Genomic DNA, 16,415 nt, shown 5'->3' on the forward strand with positions numbered 1-16,415 from the left:
TGGCCTATAAATATTCCCATGCGCTTTCCTCAATGATCTTTTCTGCTTCCACAATTGGAATGGAGGTGGCAAAAAGTGTTATTTTGCAAATTACCCCAATAGGGTTGTGACAAGCATTGAATATGGATGTGGTTATAGCTATGGTTTAAATGTGTCTCCTCCAAAATTCAGATTTTGCCAATGTGATAGTATTAAGAGGCAGGGTCATTAAGAGGTGATTAGGGCATGAGGGCTCCTTGCTCATGAATAGGATCAGGGCCATTAAAAAGAGTCTTCATACAACTTTAGACTGGCTGTTCCTTCTACCACCTTCCATGTGAAGACACAGCGTTCCTCCCCACCAGAGGATGCAGTAAAAAGGTACCATCTTGGAAGCAGAGAGCAAGCCCTTACCAGACAACCAAACCTGCTGGCACCTTGATCTTGGACTTCTCAGCATCTGGAATTGTGAGAAATAAATTTCTGATTTTTCTAACTTATCCAGTCTCAGGTATGACAATTATTTAGCTTAATTTCAGCATATATTTAGTGGTCAACAAATGTTGGCTTCTGTAGTTATGATTACAGTCTTTAATGATCTGAGATAGGAAGAAGGTAAAAAGCCTCACATAATTCAGCAGATAGTGAAATTAGGTCTGCACTCCTGTAGACAGAGTAGCAGACTTGCTGATGGTAACAGCTTTGTCTTTCTGCACAGTTTCTCTGTTGATGAACCAAGATAATCCTAAGCTTTCTTAAAGAATATTTAAAGGACCATAATTTTGGTTATGCTAATGTAATGAAATGCAGCTTAAACCAAAAACAATATGAGAAGCTTGGTTACAGTGGTTTTGAAAATTCTAAATTTTGCTAGAACATTTTGCATTTACACAACACTTCTGTAAAATAGCTCTGTAATAGAATCTGACTCCATGTTTTACATTTGACGGCTAACAATTTTCAAGACCCACCACTTCCTCTTCCTCTTCTTACCTAGATCTGATAAGAAAGCCCAGGTGATTCCTTCTTTAGGGCTAGTGTGAAGGTCAAACCATGCAAGCCCTAGTCTGTGTGTGGGACACTCATACCAGCTTTACCCCCTAACCATCATAAAAGCCAAGCCAGTTTTTTTTTTTTTCCTCTCTGTTCTCTCAAGCATTCTTTTACCTGCTTGGAAATCTGTCCTGATCTCCTCAGAAAGCCTCATTATGTGAGTAATAAAATTTTCCATTCCCTTTTGGTGCATGTATCATCAGTTTTGACATCCAAACCAAATTTTTGGTGTGGAATCCATCCTGTCACATTGAATCTGTGAACAGGACTACCACCAGGGGTCTTTTTTCTCTTGCTTTAGCTTCCTAACTGGCACTGCTACCTGCTGGTGACATGCAGTTTGAGCTACTGCCTGCGGCCTGGCTTGTACTTTAAACTGTACTGCTTTGTGCAGCATTGGTAGAGTTCTACCAAGCCTGTGCTAAAGATTTCAACAACGTAAGTCAGCAGTTTAACTGATTGACATTTATTGACAGGAATATTGGATTGGAGCCCTTCTTAATGCAGCCCTGAATCTTGTGTTTCAGCCTGGATCTGTGAATTCAGATTGAATCATGTGTCTCAATTCCAATATAAGATATGGCTGAAACTAGGCTCAAGGATAAACTCTTTCGTTTTTACCATCAGTTGTTTCTAAACCAGGTGTTAGTATTCTTTCTATAGACAGTTCAGGAGAAAGACTGAGAGTCTCTTCAATATATAGGCCCATTGGGTGGTCACTCATATGGAGGGAGAGCAGTTACTATTTGAAATGCTGAGAACACACTCCAAAAAGCAGATAACTCACTAGGAGATTTAAAAATGCTTCTTGCGATACTGCTTAGGTCAGTGTCACAAAAAAGATTTTGATCATCAGAGTTTTAGGGAGAAACATCCATGACACCCTCGTGGAAAAAAACAAGGGATTCATTCAACCATTTTCATGGAGGAGTCACATAATCCTGATGATATTGACTTGATATGAGGTTCTCTGAAAGAAGAAACTTATATGAATAAGGTAGAGAGGAATGTCCATGAATTGTATGCAGTAATGACACACACACACACACACACACACACACACACACACACCCTGGGAAAGTTGCCTGGTAGAGGCAAGTGTTGGAGAAAAGTGAGATAACTCACATCTGTATTTAGACTTAAATATGGGCACATTGGCTCAGGATTTTCGATAAGACATACAAAATATCCAGTATTGGTGAAGGCTGGGAGACAACAGAATGAATGACTGATTGGGGTAGCCATGGGGAATGGCTTGGGGAAAACACCCTTCTAAGCCATGTGACACACCACAATTAAACTAGGAGAGATGAAGAAGGGTGGGAGGTCACTTTAGAATGACCCTTATTGGTGTTGAGGAAGCTCTCCTTTTTCTCTAACCAGACTGTTTAGACTCCCCTGTACCCTGTCCCTCCCCACATGGAATTGTCAGGAGTGGTGCTTTGTGATGTGTAAGCCATGAAATTGTCAGGAGTGGTGCTTTGTGATGTCTAAGCCACCCCAGGGCTACCATTGGCAGAGTAATTTCTTGCTGGCCAATCAGGCTGAAGAATGTGGAATCTCATTGTCCTGAGGAGTATATATAGAGAGAGATCAGGAGGCCTGGAGTAGGCTACTGTTGCTCTAGGGTGGCAGAGGTTAGGGAAAAATCAGGAGAGGCTGTAGGCTACTGTTCATCTAGGATGGCAGAGTTTAGTGAAGAAGAGGAAGACACTGTACGCTTCTGTTGTTCTAAGATAGAAGATGTTCCTGAAGAAATAAAAGAGGCTATAGCCTACTTTTGCTCTAAGATGGCGGAGATTAACAAGGAGCCAGAAGGGACTATAGGCCACCATTGCTACACTATCCCAAAGGATACCGAAGAAGTAGGAGAAGGTAGTTCAGACATGCCTGAACCATCCGCAAGCACAAGCCAAGAAAATCCCAGAATGAAAAGGAGAAAGAAAACTACTCGTGAAGCTAAAGAAGGTGAAACTGATGAGGTCAGATATCCCTAATTATGTGACTCTTCCTCCCCATTGATACCTAACCCAAGATTCCTACCTTGTCCTTATCTGGCACAAAATCTTTCCTCAACCTGTACTCATCATCACAAAATCTCCCTTTCCACACATTCCCTATCCACTTCTCCAAATTAATGTCTCTTTTGGCTCACTCTGTTTTTCTTCCAGTTGTTGAAGGCAGCAAAGAAGATAAGATCATTTGTTCAGCAGAATTCAGAAAGACGTAAAGCGGGGAAAAAGTCAACAGTATTAATTTTGTATTCCCACACTAATAAAAAAAGGGATGAAAATCAGCCAAATGAGGATGAAGACAGCCACAAGGAATCTCCCACCTAAAGTGATTGTGAGAGCTCATCAGAAGACCAAGACCTATCTCATCTCTAGGTTAACCTCTAGAAATGGTCTCCTGTGCAGAGAAACTACATATTGCACCAAGATTCTTGGATGTTGATGATTAAAATTCAACCAAAAGATTCTGAAAAGGTCTGTGTATCTCTGTGGTGTTTTCTAATAATGGAGAGGGAGGGAAAGAAGGGGAAGAGCATGTGTATGAGGAGGGAGGGAGTTGAGAACCTTCCAGGTTGTGAGACAGGCTGGCAGCCACAGTTAGCCAGACATTGGGATTAAGGACTAGATGGGGAACGAGCACTGAAGACAAATTTCCTGCTTAATAATTTATTCCACAGTAAAAGAGGAAAAGGAATTGGTGTTTCTGTGTGTGTGGGAGGGTGGCGGTGAGGGTGTAGATAGGGAGAGTTGTGATGTGTGTGGGGTGGTCGTATGCAATAATGAGTTTGATTCCGTTTTTGATGTTTGTCTGCCGCCAGATTTTAAGCTTCATCTCATTCCCTTCTCCTACCCCACATCTGATCAAGCTGATAAAAAAACAGCTGGAGAGTTACTGAATTTAAAATGGAAATGAACAGATACGCCCAGCCTCAACTATTTTAATTATTCCCTTGCCTAAAATCCCCATATCCATGGCATCAATTCTTTCCAAATATCCCCTACTGATCATGGACAATCTGACCTAATGAGTAATAAACTAAAATTAAGTCTTTGGTACTTGTAATCAGCTTGAAAAATGGGACCCTATGGCCTGCCTCACCCAGTTAAAATAAGTTAATAATTAACATCTTCCTCCGTTTTTTAAAAAAGCCCAATCTAAATTAAAATAGAATCTTCAATAATTGAAACCCATTATATAAGACCTATTTAGAGAATTAGACCTGTATAGATGATTACCCTCACTGCTTATGCATTTAACAGCCAAATTTGGATTGTTCTTAAGTCTGGAAAATATAAATGGTGCCTCAGTGTATATTACTGTAAGCTTAATGCCATGGTCCCGCTCATCAGGTCTTCATACCTAATATTATTCAAATTACTGACTCCATCCAATATGTAACTGGTAAATAATTTGCAGTAATAGCAAAGTATTTTGCTAAATGTCCTGTTCACTTCCTGTTTCAACAGCCTCTCACCTGCAGTGTACTTACCTTCACCTTCAAAGGGACACAATAGAACTCTACCAGGGTACTTGGTGGGGTAACTTTCCACTTCCGTCATCTCATATAATCTTCACAGGCAGAATATTAACTATATCTAGATTTTCCTAGATGCTCAGGTATGACATTACACTGATGACAACCTCTTCTGAGGAGTTTCCTATGAGCCACTTCTTCAGGACATAAAAATGTTAGCAAAAAAGATCACAGAAAGGAAATCAGCCATTGCCCTCACACATAGTACATAGCCACACTACATCAGTTAAATTTCTGAAAATTATTTGGTAATCTGAGGGCTGCTCCAATTCAACAGTGTCAAGAAAAAGCTTTTAGTCTCAGTACCCACATTTTTAAAACAAGTCTAATATCATTTAGACATTTTTGGATCCTGGAGGTAATAGATTCCCTACATACAAATTTATTTAAGTGTATTTGTTCTGTCACTTGTAAATTGGTCCATCTTGAATGAAGCCACCTGCAACAAAAGGCTCTGGAATTTGTCTAAATTGCTATGCAACAGGCACTTGTGTTAGGTCTCCCCAGAGACTTATTCACTGTAGAGATTTTAGCAACCTCATTTCATACTTACTGAAGTCACCAGACCAGCGATGATAGCCTTTAGTTGCCCATGGGCTTCTGATACAAGGAACTGCTCTGTTTGGCTTTATGCTATATGCCATTAGCGTGGCAACTGGTGGCAACCTACTGGGTTTTGACCAGAAATATAAGTTCTCTCAGGCCCTGTACCTGTGACCCTCAACATCTAGGTGTTCATCATGCCTGGGTCATGGAAGTAGCAACCAGTTAGCTCATAATGGCTAGTGAGACTTCCTCTCTACAGGATGGAGCCACACCTGATTTTTCTGTATATTCCCACCTACAGGAGATGGTAACTCCTCTGTCCTCAGTCCCTCACTAGATTCCACAGTTCTGTAAGACGACATTGCTCTTTCAGACTCCTTGGATAACCAGGGAGTCCCTTAGAATCAAGAGTGACTACCAAAGGATTATCATTCCCTATTATCAATGGCATTACCACCCTCACCCCTAATAGAGGTTGCTTGGGAACTGCTGCTTTTCATATCTTAACCAAGATTTCCCTGATAAAGCACAAAACCCAAGATTCAGTCGGCCAAACTTTAAACAATCATCTTAACACTGGATGTCCTGGCCATTAATTGACCTAATCTGAACATTTTTAGAGACGTTTGAGCTATTGTCAATGGTCTGACTATTTGGTCTGGTGTTGTGGGAAGTCAGGGACCCCAAATGGAGGGACCGGCTGAAGCCCTGGCAGAAGAACGTGAATTGTGAAGATTTCATGGACATTTATTAGTTCCCCAAATTAATACTTTTGTAATTTCTTATGCCTGTCTTTACTGCAGTCTCTAAACATAACTTGTAAAGATTTCATGGACACTTATCACTTCCCCAATCAATACCCTTGTGATTTCCTATGCCGTCTTTACTTTAATCTCTTAATCCTGTCAGCTGAGAAGGATGTATATCACCTCAGGACCCTGTAATAATTGCATTAACTGTGCAAATTGTACAGCATGTGTGTTTGAGCAATATGAAATGTGGGCACCTTGAACAAAGAACAGGATAACAGCAATTGTTCAGGGAATAAGAGAGATAACCTTAAAGTCTGACCGCTGGTGAGCTGGTTGAAACAGAGCCATATTTCTCTTCTTTCAAAAGCAAATGGGAGAAGTATCGCTGAATTCTTTTTCTTAGCATGGAACATCCCTGAGAGAGAGAATGCGTACCTGGGGGTGGGTCTCTGAACTGCCCCCCTGGGCGTGGTCATCTCTTTTGGTTGAGACTGCAGAGGTGAAATAGAGTCCAGTCTCCCGTAGTGCTCCCAGGCTTATTAGGAAGAGGAAATTCCCACCTAATAAATTTTGGTCCGACCGGTTGATCTCAAAACCCTGTCTCCTGATAAGATGTTATCAATGACAGTGGTGCCCGAAACTTCATTAGCAATTTTAATTTTGCCTCGGTCCTGTGGTCCTATCATCTCACTCTGCCTCCACTTGCCTTGTGATATTCTATTACCTTGTAAATTACTTGATGTCTGTGTCCCACACCTATTTGCACACTCCCTCCCCTTTTGAAACTCCCTAATAAAAACTTGCTGGTTTTTGCAGCTTGTTGGGCATCACGGAACCTACAGACAAGTGATGTCTCCCCCGGATGCCCAGCTTTAAAATTTCTCTCTTTTGTACTCTGTCCCTTTATTTCTCAAGCTGGCTGACGCTTAAGGAAACTAGAAAAGAACCTACGTGAATATCGGGGCAGATTACCCAGTAGTCTGGCCATTGAGAAAACAATTCTTTATCCAAGGTTGCCCCATTTGGGTTAAAGAACTCTTGAGTTATTTTGACTCATAGATGCCTCAAATGTAAATTAAGATTATGCATTTCTCTGTACATATGAAAACCTCAATACCATGTTCTTACCAAGGCACTCCTTTGTGTTTGGTGTTGTAGATTTTTGAGCTCCAGACATCATTGATAGTGACCAAGATACTCATTTCACTTCTTAAAATAAACAACATTCAGCTCTTGAATAAGGCAATAGAACTTTTACCTTCCTTGTTGATTTTAGGCAGGAGGCCTCATAGAATGTTATTTAAACTAGTTGAAAATAAATACAACATGGCAAATTTCAGTTGTCAGTCAAGCATCAGGGCTGAAGTTTCATACAGTCTTACTCTATTTTTGTTGTTTGACTCGTGTAAATAATAATCCTTATTGTACCCTCTTGGTGCATGTGTGGCACCATTAGTCTTGACTTTAAAACCAAATTTTGAGCGTTGGGTATAAATTCCACTTCTTCAGGATGACTACAAGAAGCTCATATACTGCACACACACTATATCTATATCTATATCTATATATATATATATACATATATATTTATGCATATTATGCATTCGTCTAATATATGTATTAACGGTCATATGAATATGACACTTTGTTGTACCAGTGTCTCAGGAAACAAATATTTTATGGAGTGCCTGATATGTGTCAGACCTGTTCTAGGTCCTGGGCTTACAGTTAAGAATGTATAGTCTATAGTTCTGCAGTTGTTTAATTTATATTTACGTGGGCAAAGGGAAGGTTGAGAATGGTGGTAGTGGGACAGAGGCCAACATTTTACTTAGGAGATGTGGGAAAATCTTCTCTGAGGAGTTGACTTTTGAATTCAGAACTAAACAATGAGATAGAATCTGCTGTGTGAAGACTTTCTAAACAACATCTTAGATATAAAGAAGATCAAGTAGCAATGTCATGAAGTAAGAATAAGAACAATGTGTTGAGGAGCAGCAAATAGGCAAGTATGCCTGGAGTAGAGTGAGAGGAGGAAGAATGGAAATAGACAACTGAGACTAGAGAGCTTGGCAAAGATAAAGACACATAGAGACTCGTAGTGTTAAGAACTGGGGTTTTATTTTACATGTAGTGGAAAGCCATTTTGGCTTTGATGCATGACAGTGATGTAGATTGATTTAATTTTTAGAAAGATCACTGGATGTTGCGGATTCGATAAGACCACAGATGTGACAGATTGTAGCAACAATGCATGTATAAGATAATATTGGGTAAGACTAGGCTTGTAGCAGGAAGAATATAACTTAGTATCTAACATAGCAGTTTAGAGGATAGGCTTTGAAGTTTTACCTCATTTTAAAGCATCACCACCTAAAGGCTATTTGTCCCTGAGCAAGTTCCTTAACCTCTGTAAGGATTAATTCCCTGATGTATAAAATGAGATGATAATGGTACGCCTCTGTGTCTTAGGGTCTCTCTGGAATTGAATGAAGTAATTTATGTAAAAAACCTGGTAATATATTAGACGCGTAATAGGCATTTGATAAAATGGCTACTGTTATTAACAATCATAATATAAATAAATACATAAATAAAAGCCAGCTAGTTCTTGCTTTTCTTTGCCAACTCTCCAAGTGCTAGCATGTCATGTATAAGCTGCTGTTAACTCATGATTACTGAGCCCTTATTTGTTTTTATTGAAGACACAATTATCTTTGGTCACCTGTGCTCAATAGCTAGGCATTCTGGTGCCCTTATGTATTAGTTCATTCTCACGCTGCTATGAAGAAATACCCAAGACTGGGTAATTTGTAAAGAAAAAAGTGTTAATTGACTCACAGCTCCACATGGCTGGGAAAGTCTCAGGAAATTTTCAATCATGGTGGAAGGGAAAGCAAACACATCCTTCTTCACAAGGCAACAAGAGAGAGGTACTCAGCAAAAGGGAAAAAAGTCCCTTATAAAACCATCAGATCTCCTGAGAACTCACTATCATGAGAACAGCATGAGGATAACTGACCCCATGATTCAATTACTTCCAAGCAAGTCCCTCCCACAACACGTGGGGATTATGGGAACTACAATTTAAAAAGAGATTTGGGTGGGGACACAGCCAATCCATATCACCTTAGATACTTCATAATAAGTGGTCATATATGGGTTATGATTAATTTATAAAATGAAGTTGTGGTAGTGGCTGATCTGTGACATTTTCTCTTTGTACCTGATGAATCATCATTTGAACATCTCTCCTCTCCAACCTCCTTCCACAGGCGTAAATGAGCAGCAACCCATATTTCTAACCTAACTGCAAACAAGTTGCTTAACTTGGCCAGATTTCTTTGGTGATTTTTTTTTCCGTTAAATGCATATTTGAGTGTTTCTTCATCCAGAAAACAATGTTTGCATTTTTCGAAGCCGGTTCTCATTTTATTACTTTCAAACCAGAACTTTCTCTAAATATCTTTGTCCCTTGGTGCTTTTAGTTGTTTCCCCCATGCTTTTATCCTGGACATCTGATACCTCATGAGATATGATGGTTTTATAAATGGGAGTTCCCCTGCATAAGATTTCTTGCCTGCCTCCACGTAAGATGTGATTTTGCTCCTCATTTGCCTTCTGCCACGATTGTGAGGCATCTCCAGCGATGTGGAACTGTGAGTCAATTAAACTCTTTCCTTTATAAATTACCCAGTCTTGGGTTTGTCTTTATTAGCAGCAAACTAATACAGCAATAGACTAATACAGCAAATTGGTACCGCAGAGAGTGGAGCACTGCTGTAAAGATATCCAAACATGTGGAAGCATCTTTGGAACTGGGTAACAGGCATAGGTTGGAACAGAGGTTTGGAGGTCTCAGGAGAGGACAGGAAAATATAGAGAACTTTGGAACTTCCTAGAGACTTGTTGAATGGCTTTGACCAAAAGGCAGATAGTGAGATAGACAATAAAGTCCAGGCTGAGGTGGTCTCAGATGGAGATGAGGAACTTGGGAACTGGAGTAAAGGTCATTCTTGCCATAGAAAGAGACTTATGGCATTTTGCCTCTGCCCTAGAGATCTGTGGAACTTTGAACTTGAGAGAGATAATTTAGGGTATCTGGCAGAAGAAATTTCTAAGCAGCAAAGTGTTCAAGAGGAAACAGAGCATAAAACTTTGAAAAGTTTGCAGCCTGATAATGCAATAGAAAAGAAAAACCTATTTTCTGGGGAGAACTTCAAGCCAGCTCCAAAAATTTGCATAAGTAAGGAGGAACCAAATACTAATTGTCAAGACAATGGGGAAAATGACTCCAGGGCATGTCAGAGACCTTCATTGCAGCCCCTTCCATCACAGGCCTGGAGGCCTAGAAGAGAAAAATGGTTTCTTGGGCCAGATCCAGGGACCCTCTGCTGTGTGTAGCCTCTTGACTTGGTGCCTGCTTCCTAGGCACTTCAGTCCAAGGTTAAAAGCGGCCAAGGTGCATCTCAGGCCATTGCTTCAGAGGATTCAAGTCCTAAGCCTTGGTAGCTTCCACATGATGTTGGTCCCGTGGGTATGTGGAAGACAAAAATTAAGATTTGGGAACCTCTTACTACTAGATTTCAGAGGATACATAGAAACACATGGCTGTCCAGGCAGAGGTGTGCTGCAGGGGTGGACCCCTCATGGAGAACCTCTGCTTGGCCTGTGTGGAAGGGAAATGTGGGGTCAGAGCCCCCACACAGAGTCCCCACTGGGGCACTGCCTAGTGGAGCTGTGGGAAGAGGGCCACTGTCCTCCAGATCCCAGAATGGTAGATCCACTGACAGCTTGCACCGTGCACCTAAAAAAGCTGCAGACACTCAATGCCAGCCTGTGAAAACAGCTGGGAGAGGGGCTGTACCCTGCAAAGCCACAGGGGCAGAGCTGCCCAAGGCCATGGGCATCCACTACTTGCATCAGCATGAACTGGATGTGATACATGGAGTCAAAGGAGATCATGTTAGAACTTTAAGGTTTAATGACTGCCCTGTTGGATTTTGGGCTTGCATGGGGCCTGTAGCCCCTTTGTTTTGGCCAATTTCTCCCATGTGGAATGGGCGTCTTTACCCAGTGCCTGTACCTGCATTGTGTCTCGGAAGTCACTAACTTGCTTTTGATTTTACAGGCTCATAGGCAGAAGGGTCTTACATTGTCTCAGATGAGACCTTGGCCTGTGGACTTTTGAGTTAATGCTGAAATGATTTAAGCCTTTGGGGGACTGTTGGGAAGGCGTGATTGGTTTTGAAATGTGAGGACATGAGATTTGGGAGGGGCTGGGGGCAGAATGATATGGTTGGCTGTGTCCCCACCCAAATCTCACCTTGAATTGTAATAATTCCCATGTCAAGGGTTGGGCCAGGTGGAGATAATTGAATCATGGTGGTGACTTCCGCCCTACTGTTCCCATGGTAGTGAATACATCTCAGGAGATCTGATGGTTTTATAAATGGGAGTTAACCTGCACAAGCTCTCTTGCCTGCTGCCACGTAAGATGTGACTTTGCTTCTCATTTGCCTTCTGTGATGATTGTGAGGCCTCCCCAGTCATGTGGAATTGTGAGTCCATTAAACCTCTTTCCTTTATAAATTACCCGGTCTCAGTTATGTCTTTATTAGTAGTATAAGAACAGACTAATACACTCTCTTTCCACATTATTGTCATTTAGAACTATAATTAACAAGCTGTAGGCCGGGCACGGTGGCTCACGCCTTTTATCCCAGCACTTTGGAAGGTGTGGTGGGCAGATCACAAGGTCAGGAGTTCGAGACCAGCCTGGCCAATATGGTGACACCCCATCTCTAATAAAAATACGAAAATTAGCTGGGCGTGGTGGCATGCACCTGTAGTTCCAGCTATTCGGGAGGCTGAGGCAGAAGAACTCTCTTGAATCCAGGAGGCGGAGGTTGCAGTGAGCCGAGACCATGCCACTGCACTCCAGCCTGGGCGACAGAGTGAGAGTCCATCTCAAACACACATACACACACACAAACAAACAAACAATAAACCAAGCTGTTTACTGCTCCTTACATGTCACTGATGAGCAAGTAAAATAGTGCTACGTGTTTTTCCTTCCTCTTTGAAGTAATTGCTTTCTCTTCCCCACCTACGTCTGATGAGTGATGAAAGCTTAATCATTCTTCAAGGCTAAGATCAAATGTTGCTCCCACTCTGATGTCTCCCCACCACCAACCCCAGCGGAGTTAGTGGCTCCTGTTGTCCTACTACTACTTGTATTAGAGCACTTACCATGTTGTGTTAAAATCATTGATTTACAACTTTGTCTCCCCCATTATAAAATATACACCAGAAAGAAGCATATTTCATTCATTTTTGTAATTGCATCCACCTTAATACACTTATCAGAACATCATGGTGGCTGCTCAATGTATGTTTGATGAATAAATGGAAGACAAAACAATCATCAATTTTATACATGTTAGGTTATTTTCTGAATCTGCTGTATAATGTTTTATTTAGAAATGTTGCTATGGTTTGAATGTGTCCCCAAAATTGCATGTATTGAAAATATAATCCTCAGATTCATATGTCAATAGGAGGTGAGGTATTTGGGAAGTAATTTGGATTAGATAAGTTCATCAGGATGGAGTCCCTATGATATGGGAATAGTAGCTTTATAGGAAGAGGTAGAGATAACCTGGGCTGACTCCAATGCTGTTGCCCTCTCACCATGTGATGCCATCTCTCATCTTATGACGTAGGAAGAAGGCCCTCACCAGATGCTAACACCATGCTCTTGGACTTCCCAGTTCCAGAAAAATGAGCTAAATAAACTTTTTTTTTTTTTTTTTTTTTTTGAGATGGATTCTTGCTCTGTCACCCAGGCTGTAGTGCAGTGGTGTGATTTTGGCTCATTGCAACCTCCGCCTGGGGTTCAAGCAATTTTTCTGCCTCAGTCTCCTGAGTAGCTGGGACTACAGGCTTCTGCCACAATGCCCAGCAATTTTTTTTTTTGTATTTTTGGTAGAGATGGGGTTTCACCATGTTAGCCAGGATGGTCTCAATCTCCTGACCTTGTGATCTGCCCACCTTGGTCTCCCAAAGTGTTGGGATTACAGGCGTGAGCCACCACGCCCAGCCATAAACTCCTATTGTTTTTAATTTAGCCGGTATGTAGTATTACATTTTAGTAAGATTAAATAGATTAAGACAAAGGTTAAAGCTTAAAATCATTTAAAAATTTTATTTAAAAAAAATTCAGGGTGGGGAGCAGTGGCTCACACCTGTAATCCCAGCATTGTGGCAGGCCGAGGCGAATGGATCACGAGATCAGGAGTTCAAGACCAACCTGACCAATATGGTGAAACCCCATCTCTACTAAAAATACAAAAATTACCTGGATGTGGTGGTGCATGCTTGTAGTCCCAACTACTTGGGAGGCTGAGGCAGGAGAATCGCTTGAACTCGGGAGGTGGAGGTTGCAGTGAACTGAGATCGCACCACTGCACTCCAGCCTGGGTGACAGAGCAAGCCTCTATCTCAAAAAAAAAAAAAAAAAAAAATTCAAGTTATAAGAAAGAAAGTTTACAAATACATAAAACACTGAAAACCAAAAATATCCAGCAATATGCACAATATTGGCAACTGTCATTTCATATATACATAGCTCTATACGTATAAACGCTCATGTGAATTTACGTAAGAGTTATGTATACACGTATATACATATATGTATATATTTAATGTTTAGAAAGACCATCTCTATAAAATTTTGCATTTCTTTACTCTCTCCTCCAATTGGATAACCAATGTTAAAAGGTGATTGTCCATTTTTCCATATCTTTGCCTATTTCATATAGTAATATAGCATATATACATATATATACACCTGTATAGAAGCACTATTTTACTCTTTAATGCATCTTGGTTATATAACTTAGAAACACTTCATAAAAATCTATCCACATTTTCTGGTATAGAATTATCATACTTTTAAGTGTAGTCATGTGAATGGGGATGGCTTAAATGCAACTTACTAAGCCATTTCTCTATTGCAGCATTCAGGTTGATTCCAGTTTTTGGCCTCTGCACTGTATTGGTCTTTTCTGGCTGCTGTAACACAATACCACAGAATGGGTTGTTCAAACAACAGAAATTTATTTCTCATTGTCTGGAGACCAGAAATCTGAGATTAGGGTGCCAGTATGATGAGTTCTGGTGATGATTTTTTTCCTAGTTATAGACAGTGGCCTTCTCATTGTGTCCTCACATGGAAGGGAGAGCAAGCTCTCTAGTGTCTGTTATAAGGGCACTAATTCTATCAGATAAAGCCCCCACCCTTATGAACTCATCTAATCTTAATTACTTCCTTAGAGGCCCCATCTCCAAATACAACCATGGAGGGTGTATTAGTTTTCATACTGCTATAAAGATACCACCTGAGACTACATAATTCATAAACTAAGGAGATTTAAGTGACTCACATTTCCTCATGGCTGTGGAGGCTTTAGGAAAATTACAATCATGGCAGAAGTGGAAACAGGCACATCTTACGTGGCGGCAGGCGAGAGAGCCAGAGAGCGAAGAAGGAACTTGCCAATAACTTACAAAACCATCAGATCTCATGAGAACTCACTCACAATCATGAGAACAGCATGGGTGAAACCGCCCCCATGATTTAATCATCTCTCACCAGCTTCCTCCCTCAACACCTGGGGATTACAATATGAGATGAGATTTGGGTGGAGACATAGAGACAAACCATTTCATTCTGCCACTGGCCCCTCCCAAATCTCATGTCTTGTCACATTTCAAAACAAATTATGCCTTTCCAACAGCCCCCCAAAGTCTTAACCCATTTCAACAGTAACTCAAAAGTCCACAGTCCAAACTCACATCTGAGACAAGGCAACTCCCTTCTACCTATGAGCCTGCAAAATCAAAAACAAGCTAGTTACTTTCAAGACACAAAGAGGGTAAAGCCATTGGATAAATGTTCTAATTGCAAATTGGAGAAATTGGCCAAAACAAAGTGGCTACAGTCCCCATGCAAGTCCAGAATCCAACAGGGCAGTCATTATATTTTAAAGCTCCGAAATGATCTCCTTTGACTCCATGTTTCACATCCAGGTCACTCTGGCACAAGAGGTGGTTTCCCATGATCTTGGGCAGCTCTGCCCCTGTGGCTTTGCAGGGTAGAGCCCCATTCTCAGCTGCTTTCACAGGCTAGCACTGAGTATCTGTGGCTTTTCCAGGTGCACAGTGTAAGCTGTCTGTGGATCTATCATTTTTGGATCTGGAGGATGGTAGCCACCTTCTTACATTCTAGTAGACAGTGCCTCAGTGAGGACTCTGTGTGGGGGCTCCAACCCCACATTTCCCTTCTGCACTGCCCTAGCAGAGCTTCTCCATGTGGGCTCCACCGCTGCAGCAAATTTCTGCCTGGACAATCAGGTATTTCCATAAATCCTCTGTAATCTAGGCAGAGGTCCCCAAACCTCAATTTTTGAGTTCTGTGCTCCCACAGACCCAACACCAACCACATGGAAGCCACCAAAGCTTGGGTCTTGCACCCTCTGAAACAACGGCCCAAGCTGTACCTTGACCCCTTTTAGCCAAGGCTGGAGCTGGAGCAGCTGGGACACAGGGCATCAAATCTTGATGCTGCACACAGCAGAGGGCCATGGGCCCGGCCCAGTGAAACAGTTTTTTCTTCTTGCCCTCTGGGCCTGTGATGGGAGGGGCTGCCAGGAAGATCTCTGAAATGCCATGGAGACATTTTCCCCATCGTCTTGGTGATTAACAATAGGCTTTTCATTACTTATGCAAATTTCTGCAACTGGCTTAAATTTCTCCCAGGAAAATGGGTTTTTCTTTTCTATTGCATTGTCAGGTTGCAAATAATCTAAACTTCTATGCTCTGCTTCCTCTTGAACACTTTGCCACTTAGAAATTTCTTCTGGCAGATACCATAAATCATCTCTGTCAAGTTAAAAGTTCCACAGATCTCCAGGGCAGGGGCAAAATGCTACCAGTCCCTTTGCTAAACATAGCAAGAGTGATTTTTACTCTAGTTCCCAATAAGTTTCTCATCTCCACCCGAGACCACCTCAGCCTGGACTTCACTGTTCACATCACTATCCACATTTTGGTCAAAACCATACAGAGTCTCTAGAAAGCTCCGAACTTTCTCACATCTTCCTGCCTTCTTCTGAGCCCTCCAAACTGTTCCAACCTCTGCCCATTACCCAGTTCCAAAGTCACTTTCACATTTTCAAGTATCTTTATAGCAGCGCCCCACTCTGTGCTATCAATTTACTGAATTAGTCCATTTTCACACTGCTATAAAGATATTCTCAAGACTGGGTAATTCATGAACAAAGGAATTTTAATCAACTCACAGTTCTGCATGTCTCGGGACACCTCGGGAAACTTACAATCATGGTGGAAGGGAAAGCAGGCACATCTTACATGGTGGCAGGTGAGAGAGCTAGCAAGCGAATGAGAAACTTGCCAAACACTTACAATACCATCGGATCTCGTGAGAATTCACTCAGTATCATGATAATAGCATG

The 16,415-nt window shown here is 41.4% G+C and overlaps 1 pseudogene; it reads left to right on the forward strand.

Annotated features, from left to right (window-relative positions):
* The window catches only part of LOC112130972 (melanoma-associated antigen C3-like), a 644,458-nt pseudogene that overhangs the window by 406,841 nt on the left and 221,202 nt on the right, over nucleotides 1–16,415 (forward strand).

This window comes from Pongo abelii, chromosome X, assembly GCF_028885655.2.
Source record: "Pongo abelii isolate AG06213 chromosome X, NHGRI_mPonAbe1-v2.0_pri, whole genome shotgun sequence".
Taxonomy (NCBI): Eukaryota; Metazoa; Chordata; class Mammalia; order Primates; family Hominidae; genus Pongo; species Pongo abelii.